This window comes from Phocoena sinus, chromosome 17 (assembly GCF_008692025.1).
Source record: "Phocoena sinus isolate mPhoSin1 chromosome 17, mPhoSin1.pri, whole genome shotgun sequence".
Classification (NCBI taxonomy): domain Eukaryota; kingdom Metazoa; phylum Chordata; class Mammalia; order Artiodactyla; family Phocoenidae; genus Phocoena; species Phocoena sinus.
In genome coordinates, this window is record NC_045779.1 from 14,594,427 (window position 1) to 14,616,104 (window position 21,678).

A 21,678-nucleotide genomic window follows, 5' to 3' on the forward strand; every position below is an offset into this window, starting at 1 on the left:
GTCATACAGAGTGAAGTTAAGTCTAAAAGAGAAAAACAAATATCGTATAATATCGCCTATATGTGGAATCTGGAAAAATGGTAGAGATGAACTTATCTGCAAAGCAGAAATAGAGTCACAGATGTAGAGAACAAACATGGTTACCAAGCACGGGGGGTGGGTTGAATTGGGAGATTGGGACTGACATATATACACTACTATGTATAAAATAGATAACTAATGAGAACCTACTATATAGCACAGGGAACTCTACTCAATGATCTGTGGTGACCTAAATGGGAAGGAAATACAAAAAAGAGGGGATATGTATAAGTATGACTGATTCACTTTGCTGTACAGCAAGAAACTAACACAACATTGTAAAGCAACTCTACTCCAATAAAAATTAGTTTTAAAAAAAGAAGGAGCTCTGGGGAGCAGGCTCTGTAGTAACAAGATGGTAAGTGGTACCCTGGTTCCCAGGGACGATGTGATTGGCCTGTTGCAATGACTGTGTGGGCTGGCAGGGGAGTGAAACCTATTAGGATGAGGCCCAGGTGGAGTGATGATGCCCAGCTATCGGGGACCTAACCACTGGGGGAGCCTTTCCCACTTCGGTGGGAGCACTGCATATAGAAGTAGGGGAACTCACAGCCCTTCGGGGCCCCGTGAGGCTCAAAGATGTCAAAGCAGCATGTGAAATCTTAGACTTTACAAGCCATGCAAGCTATGTGGACTTACAGGAGACTCACTTCCCCTTGGCTATACTGACCCCCTTAAGAGTCATGTCTTCGCCACACCTATGAGTAATGTCTTCACCACACCTATGGTGTCTCCTGTGAAAAAAGGACGAGAGCCCTAAATCATCCAGACAGATTACATATTTACTCCTCATTTGATCTTCATTTGCCACGAGGTGAATGTTGACTAATCTAGACTCCGAGCCAAAGAGACAGAAAATGGTCTATCAAGCCAAAGTCAAGAGTATGCCTGCCTTCAGTTTTCAAGAAGAATACTGTCGGGAAACACAGTCAGGTCAGACTTTCTCTCACTCTCCCTGCAATTTAACCACTGGGGAGTTAAAGGACTCAGGGAGACCTGGGGTTCCAGGCAGAGCTTGGACATCTGAAGTTAATGCTGGGCCTGTTTTAAAATCTTGGGCAAGGCATTTAATCTCTCTGAACCTCAAGCTGTATACCTTTTTAATGAAGAATTTAAACGAGTTCTAGAGTTTCAAAATAATTTTTTTTTTTAGTAGCAAAGCCCTTGTTTTAAACAAAGTCTAAAGTCACTCTATAAAACAGAAATGAAGCTTCTTTGTTTGAATCCAGTGAATGGCACCCAAGCCCAGGTGACTTGGTCTCCTCCTCACATTTGCTCCCTCCCTATCCCCCCGCCAACCCCAAATTCCTGAAGCACTTCCTTGGAAGTCTACTGCTCCTCGGAACCCAGTCTGAAAACTAGCAGATGAGATTCTAAGGTTTCTTCCAGCTTTCAGCAGAATGGAAAAATCACAGACAGACTTAGATTCAAATACTAGTTCTGTCACTTCCTAAGCTGTATGACCAGTTTTCCCATCTGTGAAATGAAGATTTTTTTTTTTTTTTAACAGCTCTATTTTAGGACAATCGCTATGTTAAGAATGCGTGTAGGGCTTCCCTGGTGGCGCAGTGGTTGAGAGTCCGCCTGCCGATGCAGGGGACACGGGTTCGTGCCCCGGTCTGGGAGGATCCCACATGCCACGGAGCGGCTGGGCCCGTGAGCCATGGCCGCTGAGCCTGCGCGTCCGGAGCCTGTCCTCCGCAACGGGAGAGGCCACAACAGTGAGAGGCCCGCGTAACGCATAAAAAAAAAAAAAAAAAAAGAATGCGTGTAAAACATCTAGCCAGTGCCTGACACCTAGCCGGGACTCACACATGGTACCAATAACAATGGTTATGGCTCTGACTTGAGCAGAACAAAAAGACAGATCTTACATGTGAACAACTGAATTGCAATGAGACTGCTGTCCTTCCTGAAGCCCAGACCTCAAGAACTGGAGGCCAAAATTCCTCTTTAGAACCTGAATCAGTTTTTATTGTTCCAAATTAGTGGAAGCAGGAAACTTCTTCTAATTCACTGAACATTCTGTGTGCATGGGAGAGCATGTCGACACACCCCAAGTCTCTTAAAGGACATCACGGTCCATCCAACCACCACAGGTGGCATCGACAGCACACGGCTTTCACCAGAGACTAACAGGGGAAAGTCCCGAAGAACGCTTGAACGCTTAGCCACAGAAATTCAACACCTGACAGCTCGCGTTCTATACTTCACCCCATATCATAAGTCACCAGAGAGCTATTGTTCTCATGTGGAGCTGCTGTCGTGATAGTCTGCGTTCTTTCCACAGTGGAGTTCTCTCACAAAACACATCCCAGAAGCCTGTGGTTTCTGAAAAGCTCACCTTTCGGGAACTCTTCTGGCCTTCTCGGAAGTAAGTTCCACGTCAGAGGTCTCCTAATGTTGAGCAGCAGGAACTCAGTAGAGGCCACAGTTCCTGGTACCCTCATGAACACATGTCCTGAAGGAGTGTGACTCAAGGTTAGACATTCCTCTCCACTTTTTATAAAGCTTTCTTTTCTTTTTTTTAATTTATGAAAATTTCCAATACCCCAAAAGTTATGCCTATCACAAACGCTCCTGGGCCCACCGCACAGCTTCAAGAGCCCATCAACACAGGCTTTCACCTGAGCCCATGGGGGTTACATGGGGCCCCCCCACTCTAAGACTGATGGCCCAGGTGACACCACGTCGGCTGTCAGCTGAATTTCTTCAACACGTGAAGTGCCTGTCCTAGGCCACCCCAGAGAACCACACAAGACCCCAGACTTACGAAACCAGATGCACATGAAGAATTAAGTGCCGGGTCAATGGGGAGAAAAGAAGGGAAATTGGGGAAATCTTGTGGGGAAGATGGGATCTGAACTGTGCTTTGAAGGAAACAGGGAGTGAGGACATTCCAGGCTGAGGGAGAGGATGTGAGGAAGGGCGGTAGGGGAAGGAACGGAAAGGCCTTCTTTAGAGAATGATTCATATTTTCATGAGCTGGAGTAGGTGAGGGGCGGTAGGATGGGAAGCGGGTAATTAGTGGGGTGACACGTGGAAGCCACGAATGCCAGGAGGATGAAGCTCCTCACATGTTGGGCAGCAGGGCCAGGAACAGGGCAGGAAAATAATCATCTAAGAAAACTGGAGGTAGCAGGATGGGGGAGGGAGGGTCGCAGGGAGGATGGGTGCTCAGAGTGAACCAGAACTTTCTCAGACCCAAGCTCTGGCCTAAAGAACAGTCTGGCTGGGTGTCTTGCTCCCACAGAGAAAAAAAGCGGGGGCCCACGGAAATTGAAAATAGAGGATGCACATAGAGGGTTCGGCCCTGGCCCAGGGAACTCCCCGAAAACCATCATTAGGAAAACAAGAGACCAGGACGAAAGCAAAGCAACAGAAGCACCTGGTCTGAGTCTGAGAAACATCCGTGTTTACTAAGCACTTGGTCTCTGGAACGTCTGCCTTTCCAAATACCACATCTTCCTCATCCACTCCATCCCGCCACGGGCGGCTACTGTGCCGGGTGCCGGGGAAGGGGGAGCCGGGACCGCAGCCTGGAAGCCCTGCCTACCCCCGCTACTGCCCCTCCCTCCGAGGAGCCTCCCCGCGTGGCCGGCCAGCCAGCTGCAGCTCAGTTTGTTTGCCGAGGTTTGCATACACATATTGAGTTGCCTTTTTTTCCAGCCAGTTCAGCAGTGTCCCGAAATTCACCCCCAGTGTAACTTCTGCCTCTGCCCCTCCCCTTCTTGGAACTGCCTTTTGTTTGTCTGGCAGCCTTGGTTCTATGGGGGTGTGTTATGATAATAATACGCGGGCTTATATAACCCTCTGCATCTCGCAGGCACTTCACAGACTGGCCTTAATGCATCCCCGGGCCCGTGTCAGGCTGGGCGGCTGGAGCGGCTAAGAGGAAACCCCGACCCGAGGCGCCGAGACCAGGAGGGAGGGCAGAGGGGGTCAGAGGCCGGGCCTTCCCGGCCCCTTGCGCCCGGAGGTCAGGGAGATAAGGAACAATGACTCTCGCCCCCAGAAGGAGGAAGGAAGCCCCACTCCCACCTTATCTCTGCTTCTCCGCAAGCTCCCAGTTCCCAGAGCTTGTTCTCCAGAGAAGATTTTAAAGGCGACTTTTGTAAGTATGATGCTCTGCTTTTTCTTTCCAAAGGAGGGAAACAAAGTTTCCTTACTGCTCTTGTCCATTTCATCGTATTTATTCGCGAGAATGGGTTCCCGCACTCAGACGCTGCCATGATGGGAAATGTGTTTCTGGCTAAAGTCCTCCACCCAGATTGGGCCCCTCCTAAAAGTAATAGGAAGGGAAAGAGGTTTCTGTTGATAATTCACTTATTAACAAAATAGCACCAAGAGGAAGTGCTGAAATTGCCCCTTTCCCCGTGTCCCGGTCCTGGTGCTGGCTGACTGTTCTCCACTCACACACACATCTTGCCCTACAAAGGAGCCTTGGTTATTCACCTGGCTTGTGAGGCATCCAGAAACGATGCAGCTACTTCCAGCTTCAATTTCTCTGCTTTCAGTGCTCACAATTTCAGGCAAATATAGTTGTTGGAATTTTCTTTTCACACTATGAAATAAATCCCATTTTTTGGTGTAGGCTTGAAACTTGCACTGGCTTGTGTAAACCCTGCAAAACACTGTAACTAGAGTGGACATGTGAATTCTTCCTAAGTTTTTCACTGCATAGCTGAAGGGTCTAGATATTAAAGGAACATGGGCACAAACTTCTTAAGCACTGGCAAACCCCCGAGCTGTTATTGAACTATGTGTCTGTAAGGGATGCTGAATTAACAAGAGTATTTTTCTCAGGGGTGATGCTCATGGCTTTGAGAAATTGTCTCTCAACAAAAGATGAATTTAAAACTCTAGGATAACACTAAGAGAGATACAATTTCTGAACATTTAGAAAGTATGATTCACTAAATGAATAAGCCAAGAAAATAAAGTTCTATTTTGGGTAGTTGTTCAATTTGCATTTATAAAACCATGATTATAAGTTGGTGTACTATGAGATATAGAAAATTAGTCTTTATTTCAGGTAAGAAAACTAAGAAATATAAGTTGACAGTAATGTAGAAAAGCAAGGCCTCTCACTTTTAGTGCCGTTAAGTGCTATGATGTATCCATTGAGTTTGATTGCCTTTATCTTTAGATGAATAGCTATGAAAACCACACATAATGTGTGTATACCAGTGTGTGTGTGTGTGTGTGTGTGTGTGTGTGTGTATAAAAGAGTTCAGGATACCCAAAAGTATGTATGTATTTAATTAAATATACATATATATATATTTAATCATCCTGAACTCACATTTGTTGTAACTCTCCAGTGTTCAGTATCTTACATGATGGTGTAATACCCAAAACCAAGTGGAAAGATTTCATATCAAATTTCAGAATGCAGTAGAGCTATTTATTCATTATTTATTCAACAAACATGGGAACCATTATAAAAGTGGGTCTATTTTTAAGATTCCCTTTAAATGAGATTTCCACTTAAAATTCTCTGTGGCTTCCAAGAAATTCTAAGGCATAATTAAAGTTGGAAATGAGACTGGATTCTACTTGGTTTTCCCCCTAAATTTAAAAGTGAGCTGTCAATACTAAAATTCTATACTCTAGCTAATTTTGTTACAAAGATCAGCCACGTAATCTCAGCGTTAGCCTCCAAAGCCTACTCAGTCATGGCAGAAAGAACGCAAACTGTGATGGGATCTGGATTGGAGGCTTGGTTTTGCCATTACGTGGTTATGCGACCAGCAGCAAGATCTTTCAGATTTTCAACCTCAGGTTTCACCTCTATAAAAGGAGACCAATACTACTTACCCCAAGGAGAGGATCGTTGAAAGGACTAAAAGGAAATAATATATGTAAAGTATCTAGCACAGTGTCTGAAAATAGCAGTTTCTTTCAATTTTAGGGCTTTTCCATTTGCTCCCTTTTTTCATCTTTGATTCAGTGCCTTGGTTTTTTGAGCATTTACCATGTATTGCATGCTGTGCTGAACACTAGTGATACCAAAATGAAGAAGGTTAATATCCTGCCCTGGAAGAGTTCCTAGTCCAAGGAAACAGACCAAAACAACAGATTAATTTTCTTAACAGTATATAACACCTGCAAAAAACAGAAGTGTGTTGTGATTAAGTGACAGAATTGAGGCCCAAGTAATTTTCCCCAGTGAAAGTCAAAGGAACTTTTACAAAGATGATGTTGATTGGTGTGACTTTTAAAGAATCAGCAGGGGGCTTCCCTGGTGGCGCAGTGATTGAGAGTTCGCCTGCCAATATAGGGGACAGGGGTTCGTGCCCCGGTCCGGGAAGATCCCACATGCCGCGGAGCGGCTGGGCCCGTGAGCCATGGCCGCTGAGCCTGCGCGTCCGGAGCCTGTGCTCCGCAGCGGGAGAGGCCACAACAGTGAGAGGCCCGCGTACCCAAAAAAAAAAAAAAGAGCAGGAGGTGTGGAAGGACATTTCAGAAGGGAAGAGCACTGGAGAGCGGGCTATGTGAGAGCCAGGGGACGGGGAACCGGTTTCAGTTGGTGCTGGAATGTTTAACCCAGGGAATCTGCAGATTTAGTCGGGGGTCCGATCATGTATTGTGGTGCTTCATGCTGAGGTGTTTGGACCCATTACTCTAGTAAAACTCAAACTCATGCTCATGAGTCTTTTTAGCCCAGCTCATGATCCAAAAAAAGTTTGTTTTATAGGTTCACATCCATATAAAAAGCTTGGGCTGAAATATGTCACCTACATCACTAAGACATTATTTGGTTCAATACACTACTTTGTTTATTTGGTTTATTTGGTTTGTAGCAAACCCATCTCAATGATGGAAGCGTTGCAGCACAAGCTCCTTACCTCCCCAGACCTGGCCCTTTCAAGATTACTCTTGAGCCAATGGAGAGACAAGGAAGGACTCTGCTTGGGGTTGAGAAGGCAGAGACTAGATGTGATTTATGTTTTAGGAAGATTTTATATAGATCATCTACTCTCCAGTGTGGAATGTAGGTTAGGCAAAGGCCTAGGGGGTGATAATGCTATAAACTAGGAGACCGATTAAAAGACTACTGTCGTAAACAAGTGAGAAATGCTGAGGGTCTGAGCAGTGTAGGTGGACAACAGGGCACAGATTCCAGAGAGATTTAGAAGGTGGAACATTCTCAACTTGAGGACTGAATGAAGGAATGAAGACAAAGGAAATGTCTATAATATTAGTTTTAAGCTTGGTCAACTGGGTAGCTAGAATAGAATACCATAAACAGGAAGAGGTACAAGTTCATAGAAGGAAATTGAGTTAATTGGGGTAATGCTGGCTTGAGAGGTTAAACTGCAACATCAAGTAAAATAAAAAGTCGGTTTTGGGGACTTCCCTGACAGTCCAGTGGTTAAGGCTCTGGGCTTCCAATGCAGGGGGCATGGGTTCCGATCCCTGTTTGGGGAACTAAGATCCCACGTGCCGCATGGCGCAGCCAAAAAATAAAAAAAATAAAAGTTGGTTTTCGTTTAATCTTTTTTTTACATAAGTGGTATTGTTTTTGTTTGTTTGTTTACTTGTTTTACCATGTTGAGTTAGTTTCAGGTGTACAGCAAAGTGATTCATATATATATATATATATATATATATATATATATACTTTTTCAGATTCTTTTCCATTATAGGTTATTACAAGATACTGAGTATAGTTCCCTGCGCTAGTAGGTCCCTGTTGGTTATCTATTTTATATATAGTAGTGTGTATATGTTAATCCCAAACTCCTAATTTATCCCTCTTCCACCCCTTTCCCCTTTGGTAACCATAAATTTGTTTTCTATGTCTGTGAGTCTGTTTGTGTTTTGTAAATAATTTCATTTGTATCGTTGTTTTTAGATTCCACATGATATCGCTTATATGTGGAATCTAAAAAAATGATACAAACGATATTGCTTATATGTAAAAAGTGGGTTTTAAAAAGTATAAAATTGCCAGATTTATCTTAGAAGTTTAGAGAAGAAACATAAAAACCGGGCTCTACCCATCATGCTCAGTTCCCCCAAGAAATGTCAGTCTCTGGGCTCATGGGGCTCTGAGCTTTCATCTCGTATCCCCGCTGTTGAGTGGATTGTTTCCCATTCGCTTTTCAACAGGGAGGCCATGTCCAGAGCAGTCTTGCCAATAACTTTGTATACCCTCAAAAAGAGAAATATGTACATCCTCTGAGCCTTCAGAAATGAGCGGAGACTGGGAAAGAGATCCGTGGGCAAGTAGAATACTTATTCATAAAGAACACATACTCATGAAGAATTTATACTTATTCATCAAGAAACAGTTCTTTCTTTAGCAGGGTTTTTTCACTTCCCTTGAATTGGGGGCCCACTCAGAGACTAGAGTAAAAGAGGAAACTTCTAAGACTAAAGCAAAGGAGATGATTTCTTACCTGGGCATGATGTACCCCACAAACATTTCCTTCTTCTTTAGGCTGAGCAGGAAATTCTTCCCATTGACTTGAATGTTGGGTAACTGGAAAGGAGAGGTATGTCACGTTTGTGAGTTTTTTAAAGATAACAACGGGAAGAACTTGAACATTTAGAATGAATAGAAAACAATCTAATTAGCAGACAGGAAGCTGAGGTCTGATTACTTGATAACCTTAGTTTTCTTATACCCTTTCACATCTTCTATGGCAAAGCCTCTATCAGATTTCCTGGATTTCAGAGCTCTCAACCCCACCTGAACACTTCAGAGCAAATACCATTTATTACGAAAGGGGCTGAGCCTCAGCTTTCATGGCTGGTCTCACAAAGTCGTATAATATTTCCTCCTGGTAGGTAAACTGTATCAACACATTTAAAAGCAGATTTAAGAAGCTCTTGTCACCTCTAAATATAAAGAGTTTTATCACTCATCAGAAAGATAGTATTTGATGGTAATCTGAATTCCATCCGGCTTCTGATAGCTCACTTCAAATTCCCCAAACTTCAGAGATTATCTTTGGTTTTGGAGATGATGAAGAGGTTTCTATTTTTGCTAAAAATGCTTCCACAATAAAAAAAAAAAAAAGAAAGAAAGAAGAGACCCAGAAAAGAACTGTTACTATCTCAGTTATACAAAATAATCAGCAAATATATACTTTAGAATAGGGTGAGCTTGTATCATGGGAAAGTTTATTCTTTAAAGAAGGAGTAAGATATATTGGAGGGAATTTCCATTAGCATGATTGAAAGGGTGAGGAATATACTGATACATTGTTGACGTGAGGATTACCAGTGTTTGATCGCCAGTGATCGCCGGGGTTTCTTGGCCTTCTTATTCTTCCATATATGGTGCTGGCCATTCTACTTTTAGGTTACTCAAGCCATTTAAAGTCTTGTCATCCTAAGCAAGGGCTACAACTTCCCAATCTTTGGGGGTTTGCCGGCATAATGACTGAGTCCAGGCTGGGTGCTGCCTGAGCCACTGTACTGTCCTATGCGGTGTTTGAAGAGGGCTGGGGTGCAGCTGTTCTGTCCCCCAGACACCTGAATCCAGAATATTGCTGAATTTTGCGTCATTTCTGTGCTCTCTTTGGAAAGCTGGAAGCTCCCCAACTCTCTCGGGTTTGGCTTCCTGTTCACATGTTTTCTGGTCTCATGTCATTGTGCATGAAGTAATAGCCCCACACGCGTGCACCATCCACAATGGCAAGATTTGTGTGGCTCGGTGTAAGCTTTCTAATGAGGACATTTTGGACCTTCCGGCAACTCCTTAGGGAAAGCAGTTTGGAACCGGTTATTACTTTCCAAGGTGAAGGGAGCAGAGACAGAATGCATTTCTGCAACAGGGCTAAAGCCACTTTTAGGAGACAATTAAAGGACAGTTGCTTAAGAAACAAACAAACAAACAAACATTTCTTCTACACATCTATCTAAACGCATGCGTGTGTACAGTATAAAGAAAGGCCTCCGATCCATAGTTTTAAAATACCAGTTACTGTTTCAGCATTTCACTAACTATGAATGGTGCTAGTGTTTCCCACCGGGGACTGTTATTTTAATGACATTTCTCTGTGGCAAAATCTGATGAGTTCACAAAGTCTCAGAGCCAGGAAATGCAGCTCCGTTTCTGAACAACTGAGAAAGCCAGGAGAGCTCAGTTCAATCATCTACTTGCTTTCCAGCACGGATCCCTAAGTGCTAAGAGCAATAACACAGTAATACAGAGAGAGAAGCCAAGCCAAACTTTCAAAAGTACAGCTCTTAAACCATCAAACTTAACTTCCCGACATGTTATCAGCAGGTGAAATCCTGGCGCACACCCACACTTCTTTGTGGATGTTAATGTCGAATGAATGGGCACATGTGCCAACATTTTATAGAATTTTAGAGCAGGAAGTGATTTTGGAGGTCTTCCAACCTTACCTTTTATTTTACGAACAGAGACATTGAGACTCATGTGAGTTCACTCCAGACACACACACATATATACATCGGAGTCTTAGGCCGAGTCATTGCCTGCAGAAAATATGATAGGTCTGGCTTAAGAAAAAGGAAGGACAAAATGACCCAAAGCTGGGCCAGTGGTTCCCTGTTCCATTCAGGTTTGTGTGGCCCAGCTTTAGGGCTGTGGGCCGCTCATTTATTCTTGCTGCAGGAGCCGTTCAGGGTCTCAGATTAGATACTCTTGACCAAAACTTGAATAAACTCCCAGACAACCCAAGTGTCCATGAGTGACTCAGATCCTGACTACACTGCGATGCTCAATCCGTGCAAGGTGTTCTGGGACCACATTGTGATTAGAGCATAAAATGTAGACAGAGCCCCAAGTACAACTCTCACACTTCAGAATCTGAAAACCTGACCAGAGAGACGAGACCTTCCCCCGTCTAGGCAGCAGTGGAGACCCTCTCGCTAGATGCTACATCGTGTAGCCCAGATTTTAAATGTTGTAAGTGTTCTGGGGAGAGAGAGAAATGAAAATTGAGGTGATCAGCGGATCCCAGAGGGGTGCTTAGAATTTTCATATGTGGAGGGAATAAAGGTAAACTCTTCTAGCAGAAATGAAAGCATGGAGAGGGCCTCGTGGCTCGGATCCCAAGGAAGCCAGGCTGATGGGTGCTCTCCAGCAGCACTTGTCAACCTGAGCTATGGACTTGAGCCCTGGTACTGATTTCCATCATTATCTACTAAACCGTTACTGAAATAAGCAGCCCCCGCTTAAGTTACTTTAATTACATTCATATAACTATAAATTCACAATAATATAATTACACTTACATCATTGAAAATCCAAAACAGATTGCTAATTAAATATAAACAAAACCATAAACCAATAATATTCTGTTGGTTGGAATCAAATTAATTGGTTAAAATTAGTAATATTGGTTTTATTTGCCAAATGATGCTGTTTTGCTGAAACTAAATAATAAATTTGTTTTAACCAGTGTTCATTAATGAAATTGTAAAAGAAAAAGAGAGAAATATTTTAATTAAAATTTTCCATTGCACATTTCGTACTCTATTTATAGTGAATTATTACAAGTTGGCACATATAAAGGCAGAAAGGATGCAGGCAATCCATCTACTGGTGTCGAGGTTATGGAACTAAAACCGTGGTGGTTCAGTCATCCTATCTCCTTACTCTCTCTTGGCAAATAAAACTTCATCCAGCACAGCAGGAGTATTTGACTCTCACAGGCGTTCACTTATCAAGCACGTATAAATACCTGCCTCTGTTCTTTCTTTAATAGCCTATAGCTCTAAATTATTACACTATTCTCCTGCACATTATAATTTTAATGATGACAAAGCAAAGTCTCCATTTATAAAATGGATGAAAACCCTGGTCTCATTCCATGAAAATGTCTTTTGATTGCAAACTACTACTGCAAGGGAAGTTGTATCTTTATTACTGGCTTAAAAAAAAATTCAGTGCCAGTAATAATGATCATCGCCAGTGTTTCTTGGCCACTTATTCTTCTAAATTTCTTACGTGGATGTTTGCATGTAATCCTCACGACGTGGATGTTTGCATGTAATCCTCACGTCAACCCTATGGAATAGATAACGATTTTTAATCCTCATTTTTCAGAGGAGGATACTGAGGCATAGAGAAATGAAGTAATTCGGTCAAGGTCAAAATAGCCAATGGATTCTGTAGCCTGGAATTCCTGCTGCTCCCAGTGGGAGATTGCGAATAACAGAGAAAGGACGCTGTTGTTTGACGATAGGCTATAATCCAGCATGACCACAGCCAGATACTTGTAGCCTCACATTCAAATGTAAAATTTTACTTTGGAAGATCACAGGGTGCCGTGCATAATTATAAATGTAAACATTTATATGTCTGCCTGGAACATACATAAAAAGTGGAGATCTAAGTGATGCTTATAATAATTTATAATGTTATCAGAGAATAGAAAAGTTCTTCTAGAACTCACCAACTTCCAGGATGAGAAGCACAGGGGCGTGGTCAAAAGCTGACTGGGTTGGGTGTGTCAGATGACAGGGGGTGGCGGAAATGGGCGGAAGAGTTGATCTGCCGGGAACAGAAAGAGACGTGATAAGGATAAGGGTGGCATGGGAGGAAGAGTCCTGCAGCAGGAGGCCAGCTGCAGGGAGGTCCTACCACAATAGTCTCCCTAAGAGTGAAGCTTCCAGAACAGAGCAGAGGACCTGGGACTGTCCACATTTAACCTGAATCACCAGGGCCAGTTCAGAACAAGAAGAGATGCCAGGTCTATTGTATTGAAATAATCTACACCCATTACCTCTGAGAATATTCACTAGTGAAGAGGTAAGAGGGCTCCACATGAAGTGTCTTAGTATTACACAGGCAAGAGAAATATTTTTTAAATGTAAAGGAAATTTGGGGTTGTGAAATAGTGTGTGTTGTTTTCCTATTCTTCTAGCTTATGTCTTATAGCTTGTATATCCTTATAAGATATAGCTACTATATATCTTTCCTCTTCTAATTTATATATCATATCTGCATTTATATATAGCATGCATATGTTAAATGTGCTCTTCATGTCAGCAAGATTGCTTCATCAAATACTTAATGCATTAAAATGGGTGTTTCCTCGTATTCAAAGTATCGAAGTTGTTTTAGTCACTTACATATTTCAACTGTCATAAATGCAGAATAGAAACAAATTTAACCACTTGAAAATGCTTACTTTGCTACTCATCAAATAGTAGCTTGCAGTCACTTTAGAAGATTTCATGATTCTGCATGTTTTCCTTTAAAATAGGTCTTAGAACCTGAAATTAGACGTCATTCAACTTTTAAACTTGGAACATTTTGTAAACCTTTAAAAAGAAAGACTTCTTTATTGGCTTTACAAAATCCAGTTAGAGAATAATATGAAATGAATCTAATGGAAAGTCTCTCCCTTGATGAAGAGAAAGTCAAATGGAAACTTCTATAAAAGGACTGAATGACCCACAGTACTTCAAAGTCTCTTGGAGTGATTTTAAGAATCACCTTCAGTCCGGGGACTTCCCTGGCAGTGCAGGGGGTGCAGTTTCAATCCCTGGTCAGGGAGCTAAGATCCCACATGCTTCACGGCCAAAAATCCAAAACATAAAACAGAAGCAGGGCTTCCCTGGTGGCGCAGTGGTTGAGAGTCCGCCTGCCGATGCAGGGGACACGGGTTCGTGCCCCGGTCTGGGAAGATCCCACATGCCGCGGAGCGGCTGGGCCCGTGAGCCATGGCCGCTGAGCCTGCGCGTCTGGAGCCTGTGCTCTGCAACGGGAGAGGCCACAGCAGTGAGAGGCCCGCGCACCGCAAAAAAAAAAAAAAAAAAAAAAAAAAAAAAAAAAAAAAAAAAACAGAAGCAATTTTGTAACAAATTCAGTAAAGACTTTAAAAATGGTCCACATAAAAAAAAATTTTTTTAAAGAACAAACTTAAAAAAAATGAGAAACTCAGTCTGGATGAAATTTGAAGAATTTCACACCTCCTTTGAAGGTGTGAAAGGGCAACATCTGAAAGATAAATCACTGATGAAATGCAACTGATGGCATTTTTGCTTTCTTCCATCATAGGTGCTGACGGCCAGCCACCATCATCTGAGGAAGGTGAATTTGGCAAATGACATGCAGGTTCTCCAAGACAGAATAATTGCAGAAAATCTTCAAAGGTACTCATATCAAATATTGGTCTCGATTAATTAAACCAAGGCACTAATTAAACCCGGGTACTCCATGTCACTTGAAGAGGGGAATGTGTCACAGGTGGGGAATTATCAGAAATGCAGGAGTCAATAGTCCCGCCCCTTCCTGTAAGCGTTCTCCTCCTTCTTGGCTGAGAGAGCTGAAAGGCAGAGCCATTTCTTGAAATTCGTCTCCAGGAATGGCAAAAGAAGCATCTGAAGAACCATGTAACTTTATTAACATGTCATGAGCTACTCAGGAAGCTCAGGGGAATTAGAGGGGTTGTTAATGGTAGGCCAGCTACGCACAGTCATCCAAAGTTTCAGGCATGAAAACTACAGATGTCACCTGTCTTGTTCACAGCTTGACCTCACAGTTTCTTGCCTTGGCCACATACAGTGGTGCCAAAAGTGTCGTGGGACCCAGGGCAGGCCACGGAGACCCATCTCAGCAACACAACCTTGGCTGCAAAAACATCCCTAGGGGTGTTGGTTCATACGAGTTTATACCCCACACCATGAGTCTTTGCTCAGATGTCAACTTTGAAAGTTGTTTCCACCCTCATTGAAAACTAACACCATGGAAACTGTTGAGTTCCTCTTGGTTTTTGAAGCCCTTCAGAATCGTTGCCCTTTGCTTGATTTTCACTGTAAGTCTTGTGTTAGCCCAGGCTGACTTGGAATAAGTCCTTTAATCACCAGAAAGCTCATGAACCTCACACAAACAGAACAAAACAAAACAAAATCTTCAAGTCTGACCCGAATTTCACGTTTGTCTTTTGAGGGTTGATTTCTCCAGCTTCTCTTTCTAATACTTATGGGATTAAACATTTTGTCCTCATACTACAAATGGCAAGTGAAACGGCTGGAAACGGCTGGGAGCTTGGGGTTCATTCCTTGACATAAAATCATGAACACCGGCAGATTTTCTCTAATTCTCAGAGCTTTGTTGGCAGGTGGTCTGGGATCTCACCAGTAAGGTATTGGATGCTGGTTATTCCCGAGCTAAATCAACAGTAAGAGAAGACAAGTTGAAGTTTAGGTCTCCTTACTTCGAAACTCCAAACGGGAGAGGAAAATATTCCAAAACAAACTGAAAAAGATATCTGCTTAGGAAGAAGTTCAATCAACAGTAGAACTGTGACTTCTTAAGACTGCTTCACCGTCTTGAGTCAGTTTGCCAAACCTTTTCCTTGTGAACCTTTAGTCCAGTGCATCGAGTTTTCTGTAAGAAAGAAACAGGTTGTCCTTGGGTATCATGTCATTCAAAATTAACTATAGAAGAGGCTGGAAACTCTATATCTTCCCAAGAGGTCACTGAAGACTTGATTTCTCAAAGCATCTGTCTTAGTTTCTCTTGTGCTACAAAGAGGCCACTTTTCTGGGATGCCATGTTGTTTATTATCTGGTTACTAATCTTTCATGTCACACTTTTCTACCTCTAATGAGTCATTTCACCACTTTAAGTATCAATATTATATCCTTTCAATTCTCAGCCTATCCTTATTACGAGAAAATAGAAATGCATTTACTCTAATACTGGATGAAATCAGAATCACTTGCTCAGATTTAACATACATGACACTTATTTCCTAAAAATCTGCGGAACCGGGCTTCCCTGGTGCACAGTGGTTGAGAGTCCGTCTGCCGATGCAGGGGACACAGGTTCGTGCCCCGGTCCGGGAAGATCCCACATACTGCGGAGTGGCTGGGCCCGTGAGCCATGGCCGCTGAGCCTGCGCGTCCGGAGCCTGTGCTCTGCAACGGGAGAGGCCACAACAGTGAGAGGCCCGCGTACCGCAAAAAAAAAAAAAAAAAAAAAATCTGCGGAACCCCTGTTAGAGCTGGCTCCGGTCTGCTTTTTTTGTCTTTGGACTGGAAAATTCAAATTCAATGTCTGACCAGCTGCCAGTTTCAGAGATCTCTGCCCTTCCTCATCCATCATTTGAGCTGGACTAGATAGCTGGCTGAGCCCCTTCCCACCACTACACCTGTATTCACATAGCCACAGTCCTCCCAGCTGGCAAATTTTGTAGAAAGAAATGGGTCCTTTCTGTGTGTGCTCAGACAGGCAGGTTTATAAAATAGGACCATTTTAATGAGTCTTAGGGTTTCAAAATGCTGCCCTGTGCATTTTTGATTGCCTCTCTGCTTGTGTCATTGGGGTATAAAGTCCTTTCACTTAATATTTTTCCAGCTTTAAGAACTGCTTACCTGCAGTTCAGTGAACTTGGCATCACCTCCAAAATACATAATGCAAGAAACAGAACCAGGAGATGTTATACGCAAATCTCAGAAGCTGCCCAAGCGTCTCCTGACTGTTCGATTGCTGGAAGATTCTCTGTTGTTCCAAGGAGAGATAGGTTGTATTCACGTATAATGACACCAAAAGGACAATTAAACTTCACAGCTTGGGGGAGATTTTGAGAGCTCTTGTCAAAAATGTTCACACCTGTGGAACAGACCGTTATGTTTTGTGGAGCTTGGTTTTCAGCTTGAAATACACCTGCCAAAATCTGAATGGCCGCTATTGTACCTTCGGGACTCAAAACCCGCACTGTCAGACTAGGTTTGGTGCACACAGATGGGATAACTTAGAACAGTGACTATGTTGTTTGTAAGGCAATTAAGACCTTTCCTAGCCCTGCTGATGCTTTTTGGAGATGGAAAATGTTATAAGCATGCCTTAACTGTGCCTCCCTGGGACTTTATTTATTTATATTACTTTAATTATTTAAGTTATACTCAATACCTTAATTAGAATTTAAATATTTTTTTTAAAATTGTCCATAGACTGTAATAGCAAGCAACATCTTTTCAAAGAATCAGTTTCAGATGTGAACCCTAAAACCCACTAACATTATCCTCGTCTTGGTATCCAAGGACATGTAAAACTTGGTGCAGGGCATAAAGAGCTGAATTGGGGCGTGCTAAGAAGCAGACTCTTGTGACCACTCTTAACATTTCTCATCAAAGAAGGCAATTTATTACACAGAATCCCAATGTCTGTTAAAATCATGTATTTGTTGTAAAAACAATATAATCGCTACCTAATAGGAACTTCTTTTAAGGTTAAAAAAACACACACCCTTAACCCAAGCCCATAAATCTTTTCTATATGAAAATTTGCTAGGTGGAAACTTAGAAATACTCCTATTTGACTCTTTTTGACCTACAAAGGCAGTAATTTTATATGGTACTACCTAATAGTTTACATATTTGGGACCTTGGAGAACAGACAATTTTATTTGGATTTTTTTTCACCTACCTTTCTATCAAAACGGTTTCCAGTTCCTGCATTGTCTTCATCGTTCGTAGTTTAAATTCGTGTATCATCTTCCGTTACATGGATGTGGGATATAAGTTGATTTTGCTTTTTCCTTATAAAAGCAAATACTCAAAACACCACAGTCAGTGCCTTCCTTCGCACAGCAATTCGACTTGGTTGCAATCTCATGCCGGTTTTTAAACTAGGGTCTTCTCCTGCATCCTCTTTCCATCTGTCTGAAATGAAATACTTTCACATGTGAGTCTTGCGGTATGAATCTAAGTGATAAAGCAAGTGTTGGTTCATACAAGTATACAAATGTGCACACATGGTAGGTACATAGTTAAATGCATCTGTTTAGACAATACATCCTCCAAGCCAATGAGTCTGTGTTTAAAGAAAATCCAACTCCAGTGGGATGAGAAACATTGTGCCCGTCAGGCGGGCCATCTTCAACTGGCTGCTCTCCATTCCCAGCTGACTGAGACCCATCCCAGCAAATGACCCTCTCAGTCTGCTCTGGCTGCCATTAGAATAATGCTTTGTCTCATGTAGCCAAGAAGCAAACTCCAGCAGTGTTGACGGACCAGAGGAAAAGCCTTTGCTCTTGCCCTAATGAAACATTCAGGCAGGAAGTTCGGAAGAAAATAGCAATGCCCGTGGGGATGAGAAATAGGGAATGGGAGGGGGGAAGCGGTTTAATTATGATGAGCGCGGGGGGGGGGGGGGGACAGCCACAAGTGGAGATCAAGAAAAAGAATGGGATGATGTCATTCTTTACCGGGACATTCACTGAAACGAAATCAGGTCACACACAATGGTCTTGTTCTCTGCCCAGACCCGTGTGTTACAAGAGATTACTTTGTGGTCATGCTTCTTAGGAGGGGTCTAAGGACCCTGCTCACATTAAGATATCTCCCAAGACATCTTGAAGACAGATAAGGGCAGAATCATTTCATCCAGTGCTGAAAAATGGCCCGCACTAGGTTCACAACATGTTTTAAGATCACTGAGCCACAGTTAAGGACAGTGTTCCGATTCTTACAACACTGAATTTTAAGAAGCAGAGTGTAAGTCCACAACTTGGTGTCAGGCCAGATACCTTAAGTTGGTGCCTTTTTGGTAGGGTAATTTTGAAGGGTGTTCTGAAGTTAAGACAGAATCTATTTCTCAGTAGAAAGTTGGCACTTCCTGAAAAGAAATACTGCCTCGTACCACGTTAAGACATTTTTAGGACTGATTAATTCTGCTTACAGAGGAAGCATTTGATCTGTGTCGATCTCAAGTGCCTAGTGCCACTGGTGGCAGATACATTCAATTTTAGATTCCTTCTCTCAGTAGTGTCCTGACTTAACCTCATTCATCTGCTTAGATTTCACAAGAGGGCATCACAATTACAAATGAAGTTTAGATTTTCTAAGAAGTTATCCCTGGAATAATTACGTGGTAGGGTCAGATCCTGTTATTAATATTCTGTTGTATTGCATTAATAGGGCTTAAAACAAATAAGTCATTGACTGAGGCCCTTTTTTTAGGATATTTTTGCTGCATATTTGTAATAGAGCTGAAACATTGCAGCCTTTTTACACTGGCATCTGTGGTTTAGAGAATCTGTAAAACTAAATGATTTATTTTGGTAAACCACTGGTCTTCGGGTGCATATATGTATTTAGGGACAAGGCCTTTCTCTCTCTTGTAGAATATACAAAGATGTGAAAGTAAAATTGGATTACAGTGGGAATTCATATTTGTCTCGTGTTTTTTGCTCTGATGACTAGAGAATCTTGTGTGGTGGGGGTGTAGGGAGGTGGTGATGTATATGCCACAAAAGTGTTTTGAAGCTGCTGTGGATTGTGGCTGTCAAAATGGAAAGAGGCACATTTTGAAGGAGTCCTAATTTGGGCAGATTCTAACATGAACTGCAGTGATTTCTGCTTCCTTTCTTTTTAAGTGGAAGGTAGTTAAGCTATAGGACCTTTGAGAAAGAATAATTATTTGAAAATTTAAAAATAACCAAAATATTTCCGAACAAATGGTCAACACCATCAGAAGTTCCCAAGTTTTCAGGACAGTGTTTAATTTTCTTTTCTGATTATTTTCTAGTAGTCTTTAAAAGAAATCTTGAGTCCATTCTTGATAGCCAGTTGACAATGGCAGCTAAAATACAAGTGTTTAAGCAAATCCACTATTTACTAAGCAAGTAGATCAGGCATGGCTTCTTACAATGGATTTACCATGAAATTAATTTTAAAATTATTTGCTTTTACAGTTTTACCAAGAAAAGGTTGGATGCATTTTGTACATTAAAATGTATTTGGTTATTATGTGAAGGAAGACTGCTCCAGTGGGTTAAATCCATCCTACAATATTCATAGGAGTCTGGTCTGGCCAGACGTGATGGTACTCAGCAATGGACAGTGGTCATGAGGGAACTAGCAGCCTTTCAGCACATCAGTGCTGTGCTGCACGGGATATAGATATTCAGAATACCCCTCCCAATGATAAGTATATCAAAATATAACTAGTCACAAAATCCTGCTGTCCAAAGAACCCTGCACTGAGAGTTGATTCTAATTATAGGTATTTTGTTTACTATGTAATTTTCTACACAATTAGCATGTATTCATCCCCCTTCCCTCACTGGGCTGTTGTAAATACAAGATAAAGGATGTCAAAGTACCTTTGGAGGGAGCAGGTGTTTAGAGCGGCTCAAACACAACCTACTGTTATTATAATATTAAAAGGCTAAGGTATTGCCTGGTAATCATTAGTTCCCATCAGACTGTGCTATTCCCAGCACCTTATTTCTCCCTCATTATTCTTTTAGTTTTATATCTCTGCCAGTAAACTAATCCCAATGTGTATTTTTGATAGCTGGCAAAAATTCAAAAATGCTTGGCAAAGATGGAAGGCTGTAGAATCACTTGGATTATAACTATGTAGTCAGTGCATTTTTAAAGAAAAGCTTCAAAATGAAATACCTTTACTGGTTGAAGCATTAAAAATAAGAGTGAAGGGCTTCCCTGGTGGCGCAGTGGTTGAGAGTCCGCCTGCCGATGCAGGGGACACGGGTTCACGTCCCGGTCCAGGAAGATCCCACATGCCGCGGAGCGGCTGGGCCCATGAACCATGGCCACTGAGCCTGCACGTCCGGAGCCTGTGCACCGCAATGGGAGAGGCCACAACAGTGAGAGGCCCGCGTACCGCAAAAAAAAAAAAAAAAAAAAAGAGTGAAAAAAAATAGCTCCTACTATATTATATGCTTGTTGGAATTCAGGTTAACGATTGATTCCAAGTAATCTTTATGATTAGGAAAAAGATGTGTACGATCAACTCACCGGGGAGAGGGGCTGTTGCTTTCAAGATCTTGTTGATTGGCTCCTGTTGGCGCTCAAATGGATCGAGAAATTGCCACCACCTGCATAACCCCCAGACAGAGGCCAGAGAGGAAAAACGACATCCTCCTGCCCGCTGTCAGTGCTTGTCACAAGATTGCCTTTCTCTCAGGGAAATATTTAATTGTCTGGTTGTTTTCCCCACCCCTAAGCATCGATTTATAGAGGAATGTCTTTCAAATGTCAGATACAACAGCAGCTTCGCGTAGTTTGTAAGGGCTGAAACATCGCTTCTGGGTGAAAGGAGAGGAGTGTAATTTACATTTCTGGTTTGGAAGTCCATCTTAGTGTAAAGAACTTTCTCTCTAGCTATGGAAATATTAAGACAGAGTTTGTGTGCTATGACTGGTATATGTATGTATGAATAACTGTTCCAGTGACAACCAACTCCTAAATGTGACAGACAATATTTCGGACTATCGAAACACGGATTTTTTTTTCCTTCCGGGCTCCTGTCGAGACTGTAAGACCATGCATCCATCTACCTGGTAATCACTAGGCTGAGCTATTGGCCTTCGTGGGTGTCTGAAAATGTACACAGTGATGTGTGTTAGGGTCACGTGAAAAGAGCCTTTGGGAGAAGTTCGAGCGTTATCACCAGCAAAGGTGATCTTCTCTTCTTAAAATGGAAAACTCTCTTTTTCTGATTTATAGTGGTGCAAGAGAGAAGTGTAGAGTAGTGGTAGAAGCACAGATTTGGGAGCCAGACTGTTGGGTTCGAATCTCTGCTATGCCATTGGTTAACTGTGTAGCTTAATTTCTTTGTGTCTCAGTGTCCTTATCTGAAAAATGGGGGCCAGTAATAATACTGACTTTGTTTTGCTGTTTAGA

At 42.3% G+C, this 21,678-nt stretch overlaps 1 protein-coding gene across 9 annotated transcripts in view; it reads left to right on the forward strand.

The window, feature by feature from the left end:
- The window catches only part of SULF1 (sulfatase 1), a 171,745-nt gene that overhangs the window by 21,249 nt on the left and 128,818 nt on the right, over positions 1–21,678 (forward strand). For 8 of the 9 annotated variants that reach the window (XM_032610378.1, XM_032610382.1, XM_032610375.1 and 5 more), the window contains exon 2: positions 14,078–14,172. The gene's annotated coding sequence lies outside the window, so the exon portion shown is untranslated. Of the gene's footprint in view, positions 1–4,078; positions 4,196–14,077; positions 14,173–21,678 lie in introns of those variants that run through there. The other variant, XM_032610376.1, reaches the window with a different exon arrangement.